This window comes from Balaenoptera musculus, chromosome 1, assembly GCF_009873245.2.
Source record: "Balaenoptera musculus isolate JJ_BM4_2016_0621 chromosome 1, mBalMus1.pri.v3, whole genome shotgun sequence".
Taxonomy (NCBI): Eukaryota; Metazoa; Chordata; class Mammalia; order Artiodactyla; family Balaenopteridae; genus Balaenoptera; species Balaenoptera musculus.
The window spans coordinates 57,217,723-57,237,051 of NC_045785.1; positions in this window are offsets into that span (position 1 = coordinate 57,217,723).

Genomic DNA, 19,329 nt, shown 5'->3' on the forward strand with positions numbered 1-19,329 from the left:
ATTGTCCTTCATTGTCTGATATCCACTGTATTAAAAAAACTATCATTTCACATATTTTGTCTTTTTCTTTGGTTATTTCAGGCAGGAGTGTGAATCCAGTCCCTTAACTCCATCTTAGCTATCAGCAGACTTGTGGTTACATTTGCTTGTTATCTTTTAGTTTAAAGCATTGACCTATGTACAGAAAAGACATGATGTCTGAAATTTGCTTCAACATACTCCTGACATCAGAAAATGTGTGAGGTATAGATGAAACACCATTGGCTCCTAGTTGATAACTGTTCATATTGGGTGATGAGTATACTGAAACTAATTATACAGTATGGGGGGTCCTTAAAAAACTAAAAGTAGAGCTACCATACGACCCAGCAACCCTGCTCCTAGACATATATCTGGAGAAAACCATAATTCAAAAGGTGCATGCGCCCTGATGTTCATTGCAGCACTATTTACAATAGCCAGGACATGGAAGCAACCTAAATGTCCATCAGCAGAGGAACGGATAAAGAAGATGTGGCACATATATACAACAGAATATTAGTCAGCCATAAAAAGGAAAAAAAATAGTGCCATTTGCAGAGATGTGGATGGACCTAGAGAGTAGGTCCATACAGAGTGAAGTAAGTCAGAAAGAGAAAAACAAATATCGTATAATATCACTTATATGTGGAACCTGGAAAAATGGTAGAGATGAACTTATTTGCAAAGCAGAAATAGAGTCAGAGATGTAGAGAACAAACTTATGGTTACCAAGGGGGGAAGGGATGAACTGTGAGATTGGGACTGACATATATACACTACTATGTATAAAATAGATAACTAATAAGAACCTATTGTATAGCACAGGGAACTCTACTCAGTGCTCTGTGGTGACCTAAATGGGAAGGAAATCTAAAAAATAGTGGATATATGTATATGTATGACTGATTCACTTTGCTATACAGGAAGAAACTAACACAAAATTGTAAAGCAACTATACTCCCAAAAAAATTAATTAAAAAAATAATCATACTTAAAAAAAGGTTTTTGTATGGGCTTGATGTTTTCCATAAAAAGTTTCCAACGTAAGGGTCTTAATACCTGCCTGTATCATGAGATTGTTGTGAGGATTAAATGTGGAATTACATGTAGAGTGCTTAGCACTATGCTTAGAACTGAATGAAGAGTAGCTATTAATGCTACATATGGGATGAAAGCGACCATCAAAAATATACAGAAGTCTGAGTTTAAAAACTTTCATACAGAAACTAACACAACATTGTAAATCAACTATACTCCAATAAAAATTAATTTAAAACAACTTTCATAAAAAACTGATAAAAGCCTTTTCACTATGATTACAGCAGTGGTCTCTGGGTCAATAGAGATTCAGTTTAGGTGTTTGCCCTTCCAGAAAGTCTCCCAAACCCACCAACTAGATTCAGTGCCTTCTCTCTCAATTGCCCTAACACCCTGTTCCATTCATTCCCAAAGCGCTTACATATGGCCTGATGGCTCTCCATTTATGTGTCTGTCTCCCATCTCCTGATATCTCCTTACATTCTTCTCTGTATCCTTAGAGTGCAGCATACAGCAGACACTCAAAACATGCTTGTTGAACTGGTTGACATCGTCTTCTCACCTGCCCATCTCTGGGACCCTCTTCTCTGTGTACACTTGGTTCCTGCCTCTATGCACAGTGGGCCCTGGGTTGATGCTTTCCTGTTACAGGGCCGTGGCCTTCAGTTTCTGCCTATGTACTTTCCCAAGCCTACTCTAAGAAGTGGGTATCTTTTCAATTAATTGTACTACCCCAGTGCTCTGTGTCTCTCCAATCCTTCTCCAAAGGCCTCCTCCTAAGTGGTGGCTTGTTTGAGCCAGGCAGCCAGCACTCATGGTCACAGGGAGGAGACAGCACCAAGGGAAGGGCACTGAGGGTGAGCAGAGACCTGCCTGCTGCTTTCAGGCTAATCCAGAGCCCCTCATCCTCTTAGCCTGCATGCAGGTCGGCCAAGGTGAAATATTCAACCAAGAAATGAAAGAACTTAGAACCATAGGCTGTTAGGACTGGAAGGGCCTTTGAGATCATTGAGCCTGGTAGTTTGTTCAAATTTTCTTCTGAAAGAGGGTAACATTCTTAAAAACAATGACAACAAAAAGATTTTGTTTCCTATCCCCATCCCTGACATGGAGCTATTCTGGTTGAAAGGGTTGGAAGGAACAGTCTTGCCCTCATTCCCCCTCTGCACATCCTCCAAATGCACACACACACACACACACACACATACCCCTTGGCAGCTGAAAGTATCTCTGAAGAATCCTTAGGTCACTGAGGAACAAGAGCACAATTTGAAAATCACTAGTCAAGTTAAACATTTTCACTTTGAGGAAAGTCATAAGGGGATGTTGGGTCTGGGACCCAAAGCGTAGAATTCCTGGTTTCCTTTCTTTCTATTAATTAATCGACAACTGCCACCTCTGACAAAAACAACAAAATGCTTCATAGATGTGTCTATCATCCAAATGTCAGAGCTGTAGAAATCTTCCCAGTGTGGATCCAATTTTAGCAGAAGTGTTGCTGGAACAATCACTGCCTCCAGGAATGAATCAGAGGGAAGGAGAAAAAAGCAGAACAAGAGGATTTTTAGGATAGTGAAAAATACTCTGTACGATAATATCAGGATGGATACGTGTCATTCTACATTTGAAACCCACAGAATGAACAACACTGAGAATGGATCCTAATGTAAACTGAAGACTTTGGGTGATTATGATGGGTCAATGTAAGTTCATCAATTGTAACAAGTGTACCACCCTGGTGGGGGATGTTGATAATGAGGAGGGGCTATGCATGTGTCAGGTAGGGGATATATAAGAAATCTCTGTATCTTCTTAATTTTGCTGTCAACCTAAACTGCTCTACAAAAATAAAGTCGTTTAACTAAAGAATGAATTGGAAATGCTTTCAGCTTTTCTCAGAAAGAAAAGTGCATGATATCCAGATTAAGTTCATTTGAAAAGCTGAGACAGAGAAATATCTCATGCTTGGGAGGCCAGAAAGCATCAGAATCTGTATTGTGTGTATTTGTGAGTGGTTTTACAGCACCATCCAGTGGCACAAAGCAATTCTGCCACTAAAGCTCAGAAACAGGGTTCAATAATTTTTACTTCATAGCAAATTCAATCAGCAAGTATTTATTTGAAAGCCTTTGATATGTGTGGCTTTACTCTAGCCACTGGGGGTATAACAAGTGTTATTTACAAAAACTTATACACTGATTTCAGAAAGATCTGTCTATGTTAGTTTATAGGCATCCCTAATCTGCTGTCTTCACTACAAAAAGGTGAGCCAGGCTTCTGACAAGTTGCTAAGACAGATCTCCCTCCTCACTCCTTAATCTGTGATCCAAAGTGACCTCAGGCCTTCTCAGAGCCCACAAAATTGAGACGTTTTAAACCCCAAGCCCCTGATGTGGACATTTCTGGGCAAGCAAGACTTTTGCAAAATTTCCCTTGGAATATTACCAGCCAGTTGTTATTATCAATCTAAGAATGCAAATGTATATGCTTTCTTGAGTCTTGGAGAGTAAAGCGTCTAGATTTGGGTCATTCCCATGGAATCCTGGAATGAGGTAACTTATTATGTGTCCAGGACACAAAAAGTAATCTGATCAATTGTTAAATTTTCTTTCCTTCCAATTTATCACCCCATCTTGTGAGGGCTGATCAGATTCAAGTTGGAAAGAACTGTGGTTTGAACCCCAAACGGGTGGAGAAGGTGTCTTTGCTGAATATCCTGGATTGCTTAGACAGGCCAAGCAGTCTGCTGCTAGGAGAGCTCTTATTTTGCCATTTTCTCTCAATTTTTTTCTGAGTCTAATTCACAGACCATTGGGTAAACCTGAAAAGTTTCTTTGTTCCTAGTGATCAGTTCTAATTCTTTTATTAAATTTGTTTTTCAATTGCAGAAATAACTTGGACAAGTCATTTCCCCCCTCTAACCTTCATTTCTTTCATTAGAAAATCAAAGAGTCTGGAATGATTGCATGTAGATAACCAGAAGGTGTGTTATATTCCTGGAGAATGTACGCAAAAATTTTTTAGAGTTTCAGACAACCCACACTCATCCTGCCTAGAAAATTTTACCTTATGAAAGAAAGATGTGGTTTTCAATTTCTGGCAATATGGTCAACTAGTTACTTTAAAGGGCCTTCCAGATAAAATATAATTAGATGATGAATTACACAAACACAGTAAACTAATGTTAAAGCATTGTAGCACTTATTAGAGTGAAGGGAAATTTATGAGGGTCTAAGAATTAAATAAACAGTAATAGTAACAGTAAGCAAGAAGAGAGAGAGCAGAGGAGGGAGCTGTAAGATGAGATGGCCTGGAAGAAAATGTTCACATCCTTGCAATCAACATGCCCAACATAGGCTCTTGGGAGTCTCATAGATTTCATTCAATAAAATATAATCCACAATTTTTTTAAAAACCTACAAAACATACAGGGAATAATTGAGAGGCAGCAGAAACAATAAAGACTTAGACCTTCCAAAGACTGCAGATATTGTAATGATATGATGAAAATGTGAAATAACCATGTGCAAAAGGTTCAAAGAAATCAGAGAGAAAATAAAAAATAAGGAACAAAAACCAGAATATTAAAAAAGATAAGGCAGGTTTTAGAACTAAATAAGATTTGTAGATTTCAAATACACACACAGATCTCAGCGGCTGAGTGAAACAGAAAGTTAAACAGACTTGAAGAGACAATGAGCTGGAAAATATAATTTGAAGGAATTACCTATAATGCAGCCCACAGAGATAAAGAGGTGGTATATATGAATAAAAGACCAAGAGACACAGATCATGAAAAGCAAATTGTAACATAACTAACTAGAGTCTCAGAAGTAAAAATTGGTGTGCAAGTGGGAGGGGGCCTTGAAGAATAGCCATTGAGAGGGTGGGCCCTGGAGCCACAAGGCCAGAACTCACAAGCTGGCGCTCCCATTTCTCAGCTTTGTGATTAGGGTCAAGTAACATAAGCTCATTGTGACTATTAAATAGGGATAATAAGAGTCTCTAAGGTGTTGTAAGCATTAAATTAGTTATTACATGTAAAACACATAGAATATTGCTTTACACAAAAATGTTTTAAAAAATCTTGCCCAGTAATTCAGTATTTTTTTTCCAGCCAGAGACATGAAGATGTTGTATCTCTATTTGTTCCTCTGAATCTCATTATAAGTTTTGCTTTATAACACTTGGTTATAACCACCTGAGGGCTCCCTTTTGAATTGATGACCAAGATCAAGCTAATTCATTTCTAGCTGAATCTATAACAAATAAAAGAAAATAAAAAAATTTTAAACAGAGAAAACAGGTGTTTAATAATGGAAGCTATAGCACTTTAGTAGTGCATTAGAAAAGTGGTAATGTCTGTTATAAAGACTGACAGAACAGCTTAAGAAATGAAGTATGTCCCTACAAGTAGGAGCTCACAGTCTTTTACTAGTATCAAAAGAAAAAGAAAAAATATTAAGGTGTACAATGTCCTGTGTTTTTATCTGGAAGGAAAATTATATAGGTAGGAACAAGCTTACCCTTTGGGGAGAAATGTTTAGTCAAATATCACAGTTTTTATCCAAGAAGTTCTTTTGCTTCAATCTGTACCAAATAGAAGCTTCCCTCAAAGATTGTGTATTGTTTCTAGGGCTGTTGTAACAAATACCACAGGTTGAGTGGCTTAAACAAGAGAAATTTATTTTCTCACCAGCCTGGAAGCTAGAGTTATAGAACAAGTTGTCAGCAGGTTTGGTTTCTTCAAGACCTCCCTCCATGGCCTCAGATGGCCTACAGATGGCTGTCTTCTCCACGTCTTTACAAGGTCATCCTTCTGTGTAGTATGTGTCTAAATCTCCTCTTAGAAGGACACCAGTCGTATTGGATTAGGACCTACCCTAATGAGCTCATTTTAACTTAAGTAGCTCTTCAAAGACTCTATCTCCAAATGCAGTCACATGGAAATACTGGAAGTTAGAAATTCAACACATGAATTTTGGTTGGACACAATTGCCCATACCAGTTGGTGCCATACATCTAAATAAATAACTTGACTGGGCAAAACTGGTTACATCTGACTAAAAGATGAAGCTTATTTGAACATCCACCTTGTTCTCATCAGGAAACTGAACACAATGGACTACTCAAAAAAGAATAACCAGTCCTTAGATTTAGGAGATGATCAGCCACGAGGGAGAATTTGCTCACAAATTCTTTACCCTGACTCTTGGAATCTCTTGGATTCTTTGCTTCAAAGCCAGGTCTTATGTTTTCAATGGATACAGTTCCTGGAGGACCCTGGAAGCACCATGAAATAATGCTTCCCTACAGTTTCTTATCAAGGGAGGGTGGCTAGAAAGTCAACAGATTGAGGTGCTTCGCTTGATATCTTAACAACCAATTCTTTAACAAAGCCTCATACAGTGCATTTGTGTGTGTGTGTGTATGTGTGTGTTCTTCCTTTTTCTTATTGGTACAAAATATACATAACATAAAATTTACCATTTTGACCATTTTAAGTGTACATACAATTGAGTGGTATTAAGTACATTAACACTTTTGTGCACCATCACCATCAGCCATCTCTAGAAATTTGTGAGTTAAGTTTTATTTGGGGCAAAATGAGGACTATAGCCTGGGAAATAGCCTCTCAGATAGCTTTGAGGAACTTCTCTGAAGGTGTGGGTGCAGTCAGTATATATGTGATTTTGGTGAAAGGGGATACATGCAATCAAGCACACATTTTTTGCAGAAGGTTATACTGCTCGTCAAGAGGAGCAGATGTCTCTGTTAATGATTTCAGTGCTTTTCTAGATGTGAGAAGATGCAAGAATTTGGACTCATAAAATCTTCTCTGGAAAATATCCAACTATCTGAAGGCCTGTTCTGCCAGAGCACAGAGTGCCTCATTCCTGATCTCCACCCCGAACTCACTTCGGGGTGAGTTGAAGGTCAACGACTACAGTAGCTAGTGACTTAATCCTTGTAGAGGCAGATGGCAAGTGCCAATTTTTAGTTGACATCATCATCCCAAAATGAAACTTGATTCTCATTAAACAATAGTTCTCCATTCTTCCCTCCCTGCTCCCAGCCCCTGATAACCACTATTCTACTTTCTGTCTCTGTAAATTTAGTCAAATTCTGGGTACCTCTTACAAGTGGAATTACATCACATTTACTCTTTTGTGCTTATTTAACTTAAAGTCTTTAAGGTTCATGAATGTTGTAGCATATATTAGAATTTCATTGCTTTGTAAGGCTGAATAATATTCCATGGTATGTGTATACCACATTTTACTTATGCATTCATCCATCAGTGGACATTTGGGCTTGCGGCCTAGTAAGAAATATATTTAGTCTTTGTCCCTGGTTCCTGGCACAGAGCTCCTAAAGCTCTTGGAATTTCCTGAGTGACAGGAGTGTTTTATGTCATTCACTTTTGAGCACACTTAAATTTATGCTAATGAAATGACTTAGGGTGGGGCCCCTAGATAGCCTCTGGATGGGGCTGGTCACCAAAAAGAAAAAGTGATTAGAGGTTTGGAACTTTCAGCCTCACCCACTGCCCACTGGTAAAGGGGGAAGGAGGTTAAAACTCGATAAAACCTCTTAACCAACTTGGAAGAGGGCCCTCACCAGAACCTGAGCATACTGGTCCCCTGATCTTGGACTTCCAGCCTCCGGAACTGTGAGAAATAAATTTTTGTTGTTTATGAGCCACCCAGCCTATGGTAATTTGTTATAACCTCTCGAACAGACGAAGACAGGTTCCTTATCTGTAGAATGGAGATATAATCGTAGTTGCCTCAGAGGGTTGTGAGGATTAGATGGCTTACCTGTATAGCATCAATTCTAAGAGCACTCTTTTTTCATGTTTTAACATCTTAAAATCAAGATGTGCTGACAACGTGTGGGGCTTCCACTCGCTCATGTCCACGCTGTGGTCCTGATAAAATTGTTATCAGCTGCTCCTGGGCTAAGACTGCTGTTGAGGTGGGGAGACAGGACCATTGCAGTCGCTCCAGGTGTCAGGCCACAAGCCGTCTCAGGACCATTTTAGGAGCAACGTGCCTCCTGACTGCTGGAAAATGCTCTTCTAGTAAGGTCCCAGAAGCTCCAGTGTCAAAACTGGAAAATGGGTGTCAGGGGCTGGGAAGAAAATCCTGGAACAGGAATTCTGAAGTGGGGACCCTCAAAAGTTACTAAGAAGAGACAGTTTCCAAAGATAAATTGAGTTTTAGAAAGACATTAACTAATTTATTTCACTTGGATTTTCCTGTTTAATGTGTGAACAATTGTGATCTCTGATTTAAAAAATCCATTAAGTGCCATCTTTGATTAGTATAAAATAAAATTCAGAATGCAAGAAAGCATTGTTCATATTCAATTAGCAGCATATTTTCCCCTAGTGGCGCATAAAATAGTAATGTATCTTACAAATGATGCATCCTAGTATCAATGAAGTGTAGGGGAATCTTTTAGAAGAGTGCCTATTTCTAAGTAAAAGAAGTCAGTCTGTAAAGCTATATACTGTATGATTCCAACTTTATGACATTCTGAAAGAGGCAAAACTCTGGAGACAGTAAAAACATCAGTGTCTGCCAGGGTTTAGGCAGAGGGAGGGATAAATAGGTGAAGCACAGAAGACTTTTAGAGCAGTGAAACTACTCTGCATGGTACCATGATCCCGGTTACGTGTAATTATACATTTGACCCAAACCATAGGAAGTGCAACACTAAGAGTGAACTCTAATGTGAAGTATGAACTTTGGTTCAATTTAGTTGAACATTTACAGACAATGTAGCTTCATCAGTTATAATAAATGGACCCTCTGGTGGGGTATGTTGATAATAGGGAAGGCATACCCATGTTGTAAGGGGTAGTCTCTGTACCTTTTGCTTGATTTTGCTGTGAGCCTAAAACTGTTCTAAAAAATAAAATCTATTAAAGAAAAAAAAAAAAAGCTGAGGTCTTGGCATACACTGTAGATTTCTAAGAACATTTTTCTAGTTATTTTTTTCCACTCCATTGTCTCATTCATCTCCCATCACACACGCAAAAAAATAAGTAAGCACAAACACTGAGGAGATGTTAAAATACCTCCGAGTTGAGAAGAGAGAGTTCTAAGAAATTCAGAAGAGAACCTGGTGAGGGGCTTTGAAAAGTGGCACTGATCCCTGTCCCTCCTTCAATGTCAAAGTGGTGGATGTAAGGGATGGTAATGCACTCAGAGAAATGTGAGGGTGTTAGACTAGTGCAGCCCTATGCTCGGCTTCCCACCTGTACTAGGAGGGGGGAGCAGCTGGGGAGTTTTCCACATCATCACGGTTATGGGAGTAGAGTGGAGATGCAGTGTGAAGATCCCAGGCCAATGGGCCAGAGGTGGACTCTTGAGCTCCTTCACTCAGTGAGAGCAGCAAAATAGTTCTGGTGTAGCCAAGAGGATGTGGATGTGACACTGAAAGATGGAGGAGCTGGGGGTACCCGGGAGCTAGGACAATTCCTCCATCATGTCATTGTCAGGAGGCTCTGAGGGCCGCCAGAAACCTAGGTGCCCTGTCAGAGGAAAAACGATTGAGGAAAAAGTGTGCAGGGACAATACTTTCCTTAAGTCATCTAAAAAAGCCTCAGATGTCAAAGTTTACTCCGAATTGGCAACATGTGTCCCATTACTGATGGAGCAAGGGCTTAAGGAAGAAACTAGGTTTAGTTCTAAGGGAAACAAATTTTATTTCCTATACATATCTAAGCATATGGCTTGAAAATTCTTACCTGTTATATGCATATATCCTTAGAAAAGTCATTAATTTGGAGGAATGGTGGCTGGGGAGCAGTGTTATCTAAGCCTATAATGTAAAGGAAAATTTCTTCAACTATCGAGAAGTTTCCCTGATCTTGCAGTCATTTTCTTAGCGGAATCTAGACAGAAGTCTTATCATAAAAGAATAACATTAGCTCCCTTTTGGATGTTTGCTTCCAAAGAGATTCAAGTTTAAATTATTTTAATTCGGTGGTGCATCCATTTTTATTGTGTTCTTTGGGGGATGGGGGACACCAGCCAGTTCTATCTGCCATGGATGCATTAACATACTGAGGAAATACTCAGGGAAGCTTGTTTCCCTTCAAAAAAAAAAAAAGTCTGAACTCCTTCCAATTATATAGAAATTCTGGCAGAAGACTGAGGGGCACCAAGGACATGCAGATAAATAGATTTGAGAAAGTTTTATGGGATAATCTCTAAAAAGAAATGGCTCAAATGCTGTATGTGAAGGAAGAGGTAAATGCCAGATTGTGTGGTGAACACACGAGGGTTGCAAAAGAAGCATGGGAGTTGATCCTTGAAATTCATGAGCAACTCTAGACCTGCCCAGGAAGTGATGGATGGCTATGTCAACAAGAAAATGTTTCATTCTACAATAAAGAGTTGTCATATGCAAAACATAAATGTGCAACAAGTTACGGATTTCTTGATTTCAGATTCTTTGCCATTGGCGCACACAAAGCTTCATTAAGAGGTCTGTGACAAGGGTGAGATGATGCTTAGATCCCTCACCTTCTATCTTTGCCTGGACTGGTTCTAAGCTTTCCTTCTTGTTAAATAGTAATATCACATATCCCAGAATGGAGAGTCAAGAGAGACCGGGGCAGCCACAAACATTCAGGAGCAGCACATCTTTCCTGTCTTATGTCCTTTGCTTCAGTACACAAGTCAACTCAGGAGGTGGCCAGTGGTGGGTGATGCTGGGACTTCCTTCAGTTGCACCAGCACAAAGACGTGGTGTATTTTTTCTTCTTTAATTTTAAATCTTGTTCTCATTTGAATTACATACATTATTAGTTTAAGCAATATATTTAAATTAAAAATCATGTTTCAGACTCTATTTTTCTATCTTGTGGTCTTCACCAGTTTTCCTAATAATGTCCTTCTCTGTTCTAGGATTCAGTTCAAGATCCAATCATGCATTGCATGTAGTTATCCTGCCTGTATAATCTCCTCCACTCTTCATGACAAGAATTTTTAATATCTAAAAATTTTGATATCTAAGCTTTTTAATCTACATAAATTAAAAACAAGAGGTTAAAAAATCCCAGAAGTTAAGGATAGCTATTACATATGCCAAGGATGATTGAGAAACAATGACGATTGAGATCCTTAATCTAAAGAAACTAATGAATTTACATTAAATACAGTTTGTTTATAATGCACAGTCCTGTGAATTTTAACAAACACATATAGTCGTGCAATCACCACAATCACAATATAGAACGGTTTCATCATCCACAAAAATTTCTTTATTCTCTGCTTTGTAGTCACTCAGTCCCTTAAAACACCCAGCCAAACTCTTCCCGAAAACACTCAGCCCATGGCAACTTTATTGCATAAAGTTGCTCATATATTCCCTTAGTATCTTTTAATATCTGTAGAATATGTAGAGGTGTCACTATTCTCATTTGTGACTTTCCCCTTTCTGATCAGACTGGCTAGAGATTAATTGATTTTTACTGATTTCAAAGAACCAGCTTTGATTTCTCTCATTGTTTTGCTTTATATTTTGTTGATTTTTGTAGGGATCTTTAGTATTTCCTTCTTTTGTTTGTTTTGGATTTAAAATATTCTTCCATTTTCTTAAAGTGGAAGCTTATCTTATTGATTAGAGACCTTTCTTCTTGTCTAATATAAACATCTTATAGTAGCAATTTCCTTTCAAATACTGCTTTAGCTATATTACACAAATTTTAATATATTGTGTTTTAATTTTCATTCATTTAAAAATATTTTCTGATTTCCATCGTGTTTTGCTCTTTGAACCATGGGATACTTAGAACTGTGTTGTTTCATTTCCAAGTTTTTCAGGGTCTTCTAGGTATTTTTCTGTTGACAATCAGTCCTATTTCTATATGATAACATGTTTTGTACAATTTCAATTCTTTTAAATTCATTGAAGTTTTTTTATGGAAATATTTTGCAGAGAAATAGTCTATTGTGTACTTCTACCTGCACTTGAAAATAATGTGTACTCTGCTGTTGTTGGAAGGAGTATTCTGCTAATGTTAATTAGATCAGGTTTGTTGATAGTGTTGTTCATATCTTCTCTATACTTACTGATATTAAAAATCCATTTGTTTATCAGTTACTGAGAGAGAAGGATTGAAGTTTCCACCTATAATGTAGATTTGTCAATTTTTTCTTCATTCTACTAGTTTTTGCTTCAGATAATTTGAAGTCCCATTGTTAAGTTCATACACATTTAGGATCGTTACATCTTCCTGATAAATTGACCCCTTTAGCATTATGCAATGTCCCTCATTTTTCCTGGTAATATTTCTTGTTCTAAAGTCTACTTGGTCTGATATTTACCCTTTTTAGCTTTCTTTCGATCAGTGTTATTATGGCAAATCTTTTTTCCATTCTTTTACTTTTAATCCATATTTAAAATGGGTTTCTTATAGAGAGCATATAGTTGAGTTGCTTGTTTATCCAGTCTGATAATTTCTTTTAGTTGTTGTTTAAACAATTTATGTTTGATGTAACAATTAATATATTCTTTTAGTTAAAACCTACCATTTTAATAGTTGTTTTCTACTTGTTCCATCTATATCTAGCTCTTTTTTTCCCCACTTGCTATGGATTGAGTATATTTACTTTCAATCTTATTTTCACTTTTGGTCTATTATTCACACATCTTTTAAAAACATTTTATTTTAAGTGGTTGTTCCAAGGTTCACAATGTTCACCATTAATGAAGCATGGTTTTCCTAAACTAGTATTACACTACTTCAAGTGTTATGTAATAACCTCATAGTACATGCTCCCTAGTCCTCCCACTTATACTTGGTTCTGTCACTGTCATACATTTTACTTTTACATGTGCCATAATACATCATTATTAATTTTACTTTAGATAGTCAATTATCTTTTAGAGTGATTAAAAAGAAAATATCTACATTTATTTTCACCATTCCCAGAGATCTTCATTCTTTGCGTACATCAACTTTTCTCTCTGGTAGCACATTCCTTTGCTTGAAGAGCTGTCTTTAACATTTCTTGCAGTGCAGTTCTGCTAAGAAGAATTTTCTTGGCTTTTATTTTTCTGAAAAAGTCTTTATTTCTCCCTCAGTTTCTAAATGTCTTTTCACTGCGTATAGGATTATAGGTTTACAGATTTTGTTTTAGCACTCTGATAATACCACTCTGTGGTTCCCAGCTTGCATAGTTTTTGATGAGGAGTCTGCTGTAATTTGGTTGGTTGGTTGGTTTCTCTATATATGTCTTATTTTCCCTGAATACCTTTACAATTTACTCTTAAACTTTCATTTCCAGTAGTCTGAATATAATGTCTCTTGGTGGGGGGAAGGTGTGCATGTGTTTGGTATTTTTGTACTTAGGGTTTTCTGAGATTCTTGGATTTGTGGTTTGATATATTTCATTATTTGGGAAAATTATTGGATGTCATCTCTTCAAATATTTTTTTCCATGTCATTCTCTCTTCTCCTTCTGGAGTTCCAATTATACATATATGAGATGATTGATCTTATTCCATAGTTTCTGAATTCTCTGTTCTGTTTTCTGTTTTTACTTTGTGATTTAGTTTGGGTAATTTCTTCAGTTTATTGATTCTTTCCTCAGCCGTATTGATTGCCCTGATGTATCCATTAGGTTGTTCTTTATCTCTGCTACCTGTATCCTTTATTTCAAGCATTTCTGTTTGGAATACTATTTCAGTATTCAGTTCTCTGGGTTGATAGTCCCCATATGTTCATGCACGTTGTGCATCTTTTCTCCTAGAGTATTCAATATATTAATCATTGTTGATTTAAATTCCTGGCTGATGGTCCCAATACCTGGGTAATCACTGGGTATGATCCTGTTGATTGTTTTGTCTCTTGACAGAGGTTATTTTTATCTTTTTATTGCATGCTGGATATAGTACCTAGAACAGTAGAGATTGTAATAAATATCAATATTATTTATGCTTGCAAATAGGAATAATGCCTTCTGTTGGGGTTTGAGTCAACGTGATCAGAAATTCAGTTGGTTTCAACTTTGTTGTTGCTTTAGTGTCTCACCAGTTTCATTCTCCTAGTATTACATTGTGCTTAAGGTGGGGGCTGGTTTGCCAGATGGTTTTGTCTATGTTCCTGCTCTACTCTTAGCTTTACACCTTCCCTGTGCACCTGCATATCAGAGAAGTTGTCTCTCCTATATTCTTGCCTTTCACCCAGCAGTAGACTACTATTACTTGATACTTGGTGGTTGCTAGCACAGTAGTGGTAGTGGGATGTGGGAAGTATTCTCTGTTGCCCTGCTTCTGCCTCATTCTTAGGCAGGCTCTATATCCAAGGGTCTCAGAGTTTAAACTTGGTGGTCTTGCCTTTCCCCCAGAATAGGAGACCTCAAATTGTCTGAGCCAGGTCCAGTTCCCTGCCCATTCTCTAGTCATAGAGGTTTTTTTCTTTTTCCCTTCCCTCAGCTGAAATGCGTCTTCACCTGTACTCTGGGGACAAAAGTATTTGCTGCCCTTCCACTAACAACCTAAGTATTTGTTCCTTAGGGGAGAAGTGTCTGGGCAGGATTTTTTGCTTTTCTCATAGCAGTGGTTTCTCCCCTGTCCAGGCTTTCCTAAGAAAACTTAGAATTTTGTTGGATTATCTGGAATCTTCTATTGTTAAAAGCAACATTCTTTTCAGCTTTCTATATCCTAGATGGAGACTAGAAGCCTCCAGATGTATTATTTTTGGTTGTTCTTTTGTTTATTTGTTTACAAATTTGATGCATGATCACTATAAAAAGTTTAAGCCATGGTGAAAGTTACTTTAAAAAAATTAAGTTACCTGGAAATCATTTCACACAAATACAACTCCTGCAAGATTTATTTTTCTTGGTTCAATTATAAGCTTTGGAGGAAATGGCTACGAATGCAAACAAAGGTAAAATAACTCTGGACCTCAGGGTGAGGTGCTAATGAAACACTGGTTAAGGATCTGTACATGGAAAGGTAACACCTAATTGTGGACAGGTTTTAACCTAATGGTATAGAATGAGTGTTCAACAGTCAACCATGTAGAAATGATCAAAGTATCAGTACTAGAGCACATAGATTTCCCATTTCTCTCTATCTAAAAGTATCTGAGAGCAGAACTCTTCCACTGTTGTATCTCCAGCATCTGGAACAGTGCCTAGCACATAATGGTCACGCCCTAATAATTTTTTTCTATGAATAAATTAATGAATGAGAAAGCCCCATGTTTTTTACACAATTAGTGCTGAAGCCTGAGGAAGGAGATGCTGGGCTTTCTGTTGCTTATTAGGGTTATGAAAGTTTCAGTCACTAACTGAAAAGATGAAAGAGGTATACCAAATTACATCTTAGGCTGGTAAACAGATAGTGTAAGTTATGCTTCTTTACTGAGATTCATGCTGTTTTGTAAACTGCATTTTCAACCATTATTAGTTTTGGACAAATCTCTACTACAAAGAAGCAAGTAAGAAAAATAAATTTAGAAAATTGGTGGTGGGATATAAAATAAAATAAGAAAACACAAGGAAAGAGCAATTCACCAACAAGTATAATTAAATACATTCTATTTGTCTAGTTCTATCATAGGCACTGTGGAGTATAAGTACAAAAAAGTATTGAATGAGTCTCATCAGTTAGCTTCAAGAGAGCTGGGCAGAAGTTGATAGAGAAAAAAAATTCAAGGGAAAAAAAAAATAAGCCAGATCTGCACAGACCTGTGTCATATTGATAAGAAATTCAAAAAGTCAAAAAGAATTAGACAAAGAAGTTAAAAAAAGCAACTGAGACCCATCATAGAAGGCTCCGACCCATAATAATTTATTGATCATTTTAACCCACTGAAGAATGTCTAAAAAATATTGAATTAAAAAATTAATTACCTTTTCTCTGGCTAACCTATCTCTGGGTATCTAAAATATTCTCCAACAATAAGTTTTGTTTTAGTCTAAATTGCTTTTCACAGTGAAAAAAATATATTGAAAAAAGGAAAGTCAGTTTCTATGCTGCCCACCTTATTCTACTGTCATGGTCAGACTATGTTGCCTTGGCAACTTCAGAAAATAAAACGTGCTGCTGTATCTACCTGTGATGTCATAGCAGGTGGCATTGTCTTGGCAGCAGAATAAAATGGTTGCTCTTTAGTTAGCTATTTTCTGTTTGGACTGTCTCAGCATCATTACTCATAAGAAGGATCCCACACTGTCTGTTCTGAATGTGGTACTCTTTCAAGTACAACCTCCAGAGTCCTTCGTCTTTCTTCCTTCTTGTCAGCCAATCAACATAGGACTGGAATATATGGGGTTCCTGGGTTCCTATAGTTGATACTGTTTGTTGTTTATACAGTATCCATTTCCTCCTTCCAAATTTTGTTTAGATAACCATCCTTCACCACTCCTTGACAGTCATATGTATCTCAGGAATAGCTGAACTTATCTGCACTCCAAAAAATGGATCCTAACAACTAAGCCAATTAGAGTAATCCCATCCCCTAGCTAGTGATTTATTCAGGGACCCAGATTTAAGCTAATCAGTGCACAGGCATCCCCCAGGGGCTGTATTGGTGCAGGATTGAGCACATGTCCAATTTGGCTCAATTGGATTACAAAGAAGGACTTCCATTGTATGGTTGGAGGGAAGAATCTCTTTCACTGGTTAGATAAGAACAAGGAATAATTTTTGCTACAATTACAGTGAGCAGGCATGTTGAGAGCATGAGGGATGAGAGCCTGACCCAAAGCTGACACCTGGTTGAAGGGCAGAGCAAAGAGCAAAGTGATACAGTCAGAGCTCTTGATTGTGCCTTGTAGACTGTCCCACCTCTGGACTTCGTGTTACACGATACAATGCATTCTGTTACTGTTTAAACCAGTTTAGAGTTATAGTTTCTTACAACCAAGAGCAACCTAACTGATATGGTTCCAGTATCCAATAACAAATATGTAATCTTAGACAGACCCCTTCATGTCTTTGGACCTCAGCTCTTCCATTGAACAATTAAGGGATTGGATAGTAATCCTCTAAATTGTCCTGATTTCCTAAACTTCCATGTCTAAAAGGCAAAGTACAGTTATAGGCACCACAAAGTTTCCAAAACAGTATAAGACGTCAGGTGGGCAATGAAGGCCCAAAGTTTAGGGCAAAAGACTCTGCAAAGTATGTTGCATTTTAAGAACAAAGGGTCTCCAGAAGTTTGCCTGAAGGGCTTTGTGGGAGGCAACAAAACTGCCCAAACTCTAGTTGTTATAAGAAGAACCAGGAAGGGAAAAGGTAGTGAACACTTTAGAAAGTGCAGAGTTCACAAAGAGGGGCTGTTTCCTTCCTCACTATCACCTGTGAAGGAGGGGTGGCTGGTGGCTTCACTTCCTCCTTAGGGGGCTCTGGGAGAATAGCTCATACAGATTGGGGGTGCCTGCAAGAGGAGACCTGAATTTATTCCCTAGTCAGAAACTTGCTTGGCTAGTGGCTTATTAATCTGACCCTTTATCACTCTGAACAGGGGAAGAGAGAACTAGAAAACAGCAAAGCTGAAAAAGGAGCAGAGTGAAGCAGCATGTCCTGAGTTTACCTGAGATTCCTGAGGACGGCACCAAGAATGATATTAGCCTGGGCTGCCGGCTAAATCAGGTAGCCCAAGCAGGATGGAGCACATTTTAGGGGGGTTGGGGGTATGAGTAAATTGGACATAGACTGAGGTTCCCAAACCATGGAGTTGTGCAGACAAAGGATGCCCCGCAGCCTCGAGTGAGGATTTGAATATCTGGTGTATCTCATGCAAGGTCTGCCCTCCCTATTACAGGGGCATGGTCAATGCTTTTGGAAGGCAGGTAGGAAAGAAAGAAGTCAGTTGGTTAGTTCTTTTTGTGCAGTACTTATCAAGTCCCCTGCATAACTACACACCCCTAAATGTTTTTTGAGAAGAGAATAATAAACACTCATTTTCAAGTTCTGACCCCATTCCTTCTCTCACTTCACGTTTTGCTACCTTTTTTATATACACCTGGAACTCTTGGCATACTGGTCCCACTTGCTACTCCTGAAATACAGCATGTCCTTTGTCACACACTTGGATATGAGCCCCAAATGTCTTCTCTCTTGGTCCATCTGGCAAACCCTTCCTCCTCTATCAAGAAGGGACCTTGAAGGTTTTCTTGACCAACACATACATGATTTGGGTCTTCCAGGATATCCTGTGCATCTCTTTTCATTATTCTTTATTTACTTCCTGACTCATGTATATTTGAAGTCTCTTATGTAATCCAAATTTGGTATTTTTCTAACCTTGAATTAGTACAATTTACTTTTCTCTTTATTAGTTTCCAGTGAACACTTTTCCACTTTTTCTTCCTACTTCTCTGCCATCATAAAATTTTTTTGGAATTCAAATTGCATTTTCCAAGGTGCTAATCTTTCTAGAAAAATATTGACAGAGTTGGCCATATAGTAAAATCCTGTTATTTTTATAGATGGGAAGGTTTTAAATATTATCTAATCAACATTCTTGTTTCCATGATAAGAAATATGAGGTCATCAGAGTTGAAACGACTTCTCCAATAGAGCTACTTTATAGAAAATCCAAAACACAAATCCTGAAATCCCAAGAGGCAGTAAAGTGTCATGGGATTTTTTTCCCCCCCCAATACTGAAGGCAAAGTCAAACAGACCATCTTAACTTGAGCTCACTCATGATTCCATAATGGAAATACTAAACATACCAAACATCTCCTGAGTAAACTTACATTGATTTCAGAACCTCTGGTCACAGATTTGAATGTAAGGTACTTCCAGTCAATAAGTGACATGTTAAGGCAGGACCATAATATGTACAAGAAAAGATAGAAAAGCACAGAAAAAGTTACCTAGCAAAAAATATTATATACTCACTGCACCATTCTCAGAATTTGGGATTCTTAAAACTGGAAGGAACCCTACAAGTTACTCAGGGGTGCTTTCTATGTGTTAAGCATTTCAATAGACCATTGACACATAATGTCTTACTCATTCATTACAAAACAAACATGTGGAGGAAAGTGTTACCTCTATTTTTAAAATGACAGAACTCAGGTTCAGATAAAGTAAATTCCTTAATTATATTTATAGCCAAGAAGTTATGGAGGTGATATACACACTCAGGTGTGCCCAACTCCAAGACCTTAACTTTTTGTTCCTAAATCAGATTTACTTCCTCTAATCACAGATTACAGGGAGTGGAGTCCCCAGCTTCACCTGGAATATCACAGCCTGGGGTGGATTCTGTTTTAAGAGACA